Raw genomic sequence first — 7,290 nt, forward strand, 5'->3', positions numbered from 1 at the left:
CATCCATGTGGGAGAGTTAACAGGGACATCAGATGCCACTAGACCACAAGGTCTTTGGCATATGAGTGTTTGATTAATTGGTTTTTTTTGTAACATTCTATTGCTTCAAATTGCTAAAATTCAAAAAGTTGTTCAAAGCTGCTTTTTCAATCAACTTTTTCAGAAAGTCATTTTGCATGTAATCAACTATCACCTAACAACTAATTTACCAAATATTTTTCTACAATCAGCTAATTCTATCAACTAGCCGAACCCACTAACCAAATCAACTAACAACTATTTACCAAACACCCCTTTAATGTCTTTTCTTCAATGTGGAAAATGCACCATTATATATGTAGGAAAATATTCATTCATATGAGAACATGCCCACCTGAAAAGTGAGGACTTATCTAATCTATTCATTTGGTCGGGTATGTCAATGGTTTAGGTTGTTGAAAAATAAAGAAAAAAAAAGGTGGGGTTTATTTATAAATATTAAAGCTTTAAAGTTTTCAATATTTATAAAACTTTTTTTTTTTTTTGGTTAAAATCATCAATTATTGATAAATGATGGCGGTTGAGATAAGTCTTCACTTTTACAAGAGGATCATGTTATCATTTGATGAGCAGTTGAATGGAAGTCGCCTTGTAATCGTAACTGACAAAGATCCACAAGGAGACAAATTAACCTAATAAGTAGGGATGTGAAGTTAAGGCTTCTTTGTTTCATAAGTGATGTAGAAAATATATATAGAAAATTTATATATATATATACGTTCTGATGGATAATACACTAGGCCTGGACCACATGAACCGGCCTAGCTAAGAGAGTAACAGGGTCAAGAGGGCCCAAGAAGGAGACCCAACGCATAGCTACCGAATAGTTCGATAAGGATTGGACTTAGTATCGTATTTGTAATATTAGCAGGATTAGGGCTTATTAGTTATAATGTAACAGGGACTCCCATGCATTCCAGGATTCTTATTCTTTGTAGAGCTCTAGGCCCAAAATATGTATAAATAGACCCTCCATCCTGAGAGGAAGGACATACAACTTTGAGCAATACAATACCAATATTTTCCCCATATATTTTTCCTACATTTTTTCTATATTATCACTATTTTAATAGGTAGTGTTTGGCATGTTTTTGACTACCCAAAAGTCATTAAAACCAAATAGTTCATCTTTAGTATTTTTTATTAACTTTCTATGAGTATAGATGGTGATCATATATTATACCAAGGGGTAACAAAGGTTGATTTTTTAACCTATAAATAAATTGTAATCTCTATAATCAAAATAAAATTCTATACTATCATGGGGTGTTTGGTTGGAGAGAATTACAATTTCATTCCAACTTAATTCCCTCATAATTCCGAAGGTAACTAAATTCTTTCGATTGGTTGGAGGGAATTGCAATTCCCTCATTTTCATGGAATTAGAATCCCATGACCCCCCGGGATTTTAATTCCATGGATAAGAAGAAAAAAGAAAAAAAGATAACCTTGAGAGAAAACTACCCCTCCCCTTTTAAACATAAAATTGATGTCTGGCATCTCTTTTTAGATTATAGCTTGTATTATTCTTTGACTATTGTCAACAGAGAACATCATTCCAGAGCAATAATCAATCTAGGCCAACATTTGATGATTTGATGATTTTTGTTTTGGATGTGTCCTTATGAAGATTAACATTTGATGAAGTATTTGCATGTAAATTAATTACAATATGTCTAATTCAAGAGATACAGTAGATGAGTGGTATACTGGCATTTGAATTTAATATGCTATAATTTTTTGTGTTTAAATATGAAAATGGGTCCAAGAGCTACTTGTCATTTAATAATAATAATAATAATAATAATAATAACAACAACAACAACAATAATTATAATAATAATAACAACAACAACAACAACAACAACAACAACAACAACAACAATGAGTATTTTGGACTTTATACTACTTATTCCCTTTCAATTCTCAATTTCTCATGTATACCAAATATTAAAATTGAAATTCTCAGTAATTTTATTCCTGCAAATCAAACACTAGAATTTAAACTCCTACTTTATTCCACATTATTCTTTTTTCATGAAATTACAATTCCTTACTCACCTAATTTCTTCTCTCCAACCAAACGCCCTGCCAGGGAAAGGATGCACTAGAAGGAAAGTGCTCAGAAATGTATACCGAATTTCAAGAATGCGGAGAAGTGAAGTATTGGTGACAATAAAGCCAAAAGGAAAGAGCTAAGAAATGTATGCTAGTTTTTTTTTTTTTTGAAAACGAAATGTATGCTAGTTGATTTTTTAATTTGTTATCTAGCTAAAGCAACTTTGTTTAAAAAAGAAATAAAAAAAAGAGTTATCTAAAGCAACCATGAAAAGGATATATATATATATATATATATATATATATATATATATATATATATATATATATGTATGTATGTATGTATACTTGCTACTATGCAGTATTAAATTTAATCATATCACAATTGTATTCACCTAGAAAAATGCATGCACAGAAAAATGTGAACGACAAAATTAGTATACTCGAATTTATATAGCTTCTATTTACAAATCAAATATTTGTGGTTACTCAAGAAGAAAAAAAAAAACTAAAATTTGAGGTTACATCGATCAAAAAGATCAACCCACAGCATAAAAAAATTTGGCCAAGATGATGGATCTGTTGAAAAGTGAAAAGCATAAGCGGATTGATATTTGGGGCATGGGAGGTGTGAGCAAGACTATTTTTGTAAGGAATTTTAATAATCATCATCTCACCAGACACCAATGATCCAGCACACCAAACCTTCAATATCGTAATATGGGTTACCGTACGTGAAAGATGAAAAATTGCTGAGCAGTTGGACTTGAAGATGAAGATGAACAAAGAACTGCTGACAAAAACTTACCGCCAGCAGTTAGGGTTGCTCTAACGAAACCATGAAAAGGATTGAATCATATATCTATACATTAATTAATATTCTTGCTACTATCTAGCATAGATTTAATTATCTCACAGCTGTGTACAGGTAGGAAAATGCAAGCATGGACAAATGTGGATGACATCAGGTCAACCACTAGATCAGAGAATCAAATAATGTTGCATGGATAAATTTTTTTATTTATATATATAGATAATAAAATTATAGATGAAATTATAAAAAATTCTAATATTAAAAGTGTACATTTATTTAATTATAAGATTAGTACAGAAGTATCCTCAATTAATTGAATAATATATGACTCGGTTGTCTGCAATTATTATAAAAAAATCAATATTATAATATGATTTAAACAATGATATTATTACTAAAATAAATGAAAAAAAAAAGAGAAAATAATTTTAAAAAGGCATTAAGCTGTGAAAAAAATTGGAATTAAATCACCTGATTTAGAACTATTTTTTTCCATACATGATTTAGGTAATTTTTCATTGTAAAATAAATATGTTTCAAAGCGAAAAAATTAGTCAGTAGTCTGGATTAAAAATACTTGGAATAACAACATGAGGAATTTCATTATTACTCTTGTAATTAATTTGTGTAATAAAGTAAAAAGAAAAAGAAATTTAATAACAATTATAATACTAAAATATGATAATATAATAAGGTCAAATTTTTTACAAATTTTGAAAAATTCGTTTGTATACAATGATTGCTGTTTTTTGTTTTGTTGCTTTCACTGTCCCAAATCAATATTCTCAACTCATTTAGAGTATTGTACGTAAATTTATGTATGATTTTTCAAAAGGAACGTGTAAATAAGAAAATTATATTAAACAATTATGCTAATAAATATATTTTTTTAGTACATTAATTTCGAAGTTAGTAGTACATAGAATTAATTCCTTAATTATAATAATATTATGCCTTAGTTAAAATATATGTGTGCAGAATTATAAATTTGTATAATTTTTCAAAAGGAAAGTGTAAGTAAAACAATTATATCAGATAATTATGTATGTTAATGAATAATTATTAATTTTTACATTAATTTTGGCCAGTTAGTACATAGAATTAATCCTTTATATATATATATATATATATATATATATATATATATATATATATATTTTTTTTTTTTTTTTTTTTTTTTTATAAAAATTATTTAGATTAAAATGAATATTTAGTTTGTTTTGCTGAGAACCATCTCCGAAAATAAGTGAAAATTTTTCCAAAATAAAATAACAAAGGAGTTCCCCCATTAACTTGTTACAAAAGTAGAGATGACACTACAACATACATACTACGATCCACTTGTCTTATTACAAAATAAATTACGGAAATCGACCAAATCAAATAATTAATCAATAATATTTCATGGCACGAACTACGTACACAACAAAGTCATTGAAATAATTTTAAGATTATTTTTCAATGCAAATTAAACCTAGACTTGTCTTTTACTTTAAGCTTTCTTGCCACTGAATTTCGCATCACTCCCAATTGCAAGGGTTACATTTGCAGTTGTCCTCGCACTTGCACCCATTCTCAGTTGCAACCTACACTATCACAGATCCTCCAATTCGTTGCAAAACACAAAAAATTTAATTAACCACTAAATTGAAATCCTTAACTCCACAAATTTTTTAAAACTCCAGATCTATCGAATCCCAAAATAAATTTAATTTCAATTTTCACTTTATCATTGGATCACCCAAAAAAACAAATGAAGTCATTATAAAGAAGGCAAAATGACACATGGATCGAAGAAGAGGAAAATGATGAAAAATGAGGAGGATAAGAATATGATTGGGATCATTCAAAAAAGCGAATGAGAACACACAGATTGAAGAAGACGAAAATGAAGAATTATGCATGATTGGGATCACCTAAAAAAGTGAATGAAATCATGATAAAGAAGACAAAATAACACACAAATCAAAAAAATAAGAAAATGAACGGAAAATAATGAAGAAGAGAAGAATGAAGAATTATGATTTCTTAAGTCACCAATCCATTGTATTTATAGGTGGAAAAATATGATAAATTTGTATGATTTTTCAAAAGGAAAGTGTAATAATTTATTCCTCAATAGTATGAGGTTTTTTGAAAAGTTTTTGTAGGTATGATTATGAAAGAGAAAATGGGATAGATGAAAAAAAGAAAAAAAAACAAAATCATCAAAATCTGTAAAGAAAAAATAATAAAATAAAATTTAAAAAAAAATTAGATTTACCCGTTTACGCGCCCAAGCGGGTGAGTCAACTGCGCGAGATTTGTGCCTCACGTGTAGTGCGGCGCAACTCTCCTCCTCAGTGGTGGGCCCCACATTTCTAAAAAAAAAACCCAAATTAATTAGCAGGGAGACCTTTTGCTTGCTCTTGGCAAATTATTGTGTGGAGTTGTGGACCCTAGTCCATAGAGTGCTGCGCGGACCATAACAAAAACTATATTTTTAATATACCAAATGTACATTATTTGTGTACTGAATGTACACTATACAATATATAAAATATAATATACATTCAGTACACAAATAATGTATATCTCCTGAATACAATGTATATTTTTAATATACTAAAAGTACAATATTTCTATACTGAATATACATTATTTGATAGTATGGTCCACACAATAATGATTGCTTTCTCTTTCTTCACTATCTCTCTTCCATGGTGTCAAAATGTTTCTCAAAAATCATGATAAATGCACTATTGGGGAAGCCCTTAAGGTCCTAAATAACACTTTTATCCAATAATGTTGATATTACTAAGTTGTCCCTAAGTTTGGGCGGGACATAATTGTATAAAAGTGTTATTATTAGGACCTTAAGGACAATTTACTAAATTGATATTACACTTCTGTTATTATATTATATAGGAAAAAGTGTCAAATAGGCCACTGAACTTATCGCTTTTGTGCAATTGGGCCATTGAACTTAAAAAGTGTGCAATTCAACCATCAAACAAGCAAAATTTGTGCAATTGGACCATTTTTACAAAAAAATTTAATTCAATTTGAGTTAAAAACATTTCAATATTGACTCCCAACTAGTATAGTAGAAGAAAATGTCACTCTTAATACATATATGTTAGTAATATAATTGAATTTTATCAGAAATTTTTTGTAAAAATGGTCCAATTGCACAAATTTTGATTGTTTGATAGTTGAATTGCACACTTTTTAAGTTCAATGGCTCAATTGCACAAAAGCGATAAGTTCAGTGGCCTATTTGACACTTTTTCCTATTATATATAGATAGATATATAGATATATATGGATAGATAGATAGACATTGATATAGATATAGATATTAGTTAGGTTTATTTTCGGAAGATTATAAATTCCATTGTTTTCAAATTATATATATATATATATATATATATATATATATATATATATATATATATATTTTTTTNTTTTTGTAAAATTGACTTATTCGCCCATCATGCTTAAGTGAATTATTGGTGACAGTAAAGCCAAAAGGAAAGAGCTAAGAAATGTATGCATAGTTATCGAAAGCAACCTTGTTTTAAAAAAAGAAAAAAAAAAGGTTATCTAAAGGATTCAAATATATCTTTTTTAAATTTATCTATACACCTGCTACTATACAGTATTAAATTTAATCATATCACAATTGTATACACGTAGAAAATACATGCAAAGACAAATGTGGGCGACGAAATTACTATACTCCAATTGATATAGCTTCGATTTACATAAATCAAATATTTGTGGTCACTCGTGAAGAAAAAAAAACTAAAATTTGAGATGACATCAATCAAAGATCAACCCACAACTTCAAGAAATTTGGCCAAGTGTTTGGGGTATGGGAAGTGTGGGCAAGACTATTGTTGTCAAAAATTTTAATAAGAGTTTATTATCAAAATGGGCCTCGACTATTGCGAAATTACCAATTTGGTCCTCAACAATTTTTCGTGCCCAATTAAGTCCCTCGACTTTGAAAATTTTAACCAATTTGGTCCTACGTTTATTTTGCCGTTAAACATCCGTTAAATCGGAACCAAATTGGTAATTATGCTATAGTCAAGGGACTAAATTGGTAATTAACTTTTCACTGAAATGTCCCCTTGACTATAGCAAAATTACCAATTTGGTCCCGATTTAACGGATGTTTAACGGCAAAATAAACAAAGGACTAAAATGGTTAAATTTTTCAAAGTCGAGGGACTTAATTGGGCACAAAAAATTGTCGAGGACCAGATTGAGAATTTCGTAATAGTCGAGGGACCATTTCGGTAATAAACTCTTTTAATAATCAGCTCACTAGTGATCCAGCACATCAAACATTCAATATCGTAATATGGGTTACCGTATCTCAAAATGAAAGA

This window comes from Ipomoea triloba, chromosome 6 (genome assembly GCF_003576645.1).
Source record: "Ipomoea triloba cultivar NCNSP0323 chromosome 6, ASM357664v1".
Taxonomy (NCBI): domain Eukaryota; kingdom Viridiplantae; phylum Streptophyta; class Magnoliopsida; order Solanales; family Convolvulaceae; genus Ipomoea; species Ipomoea triloba.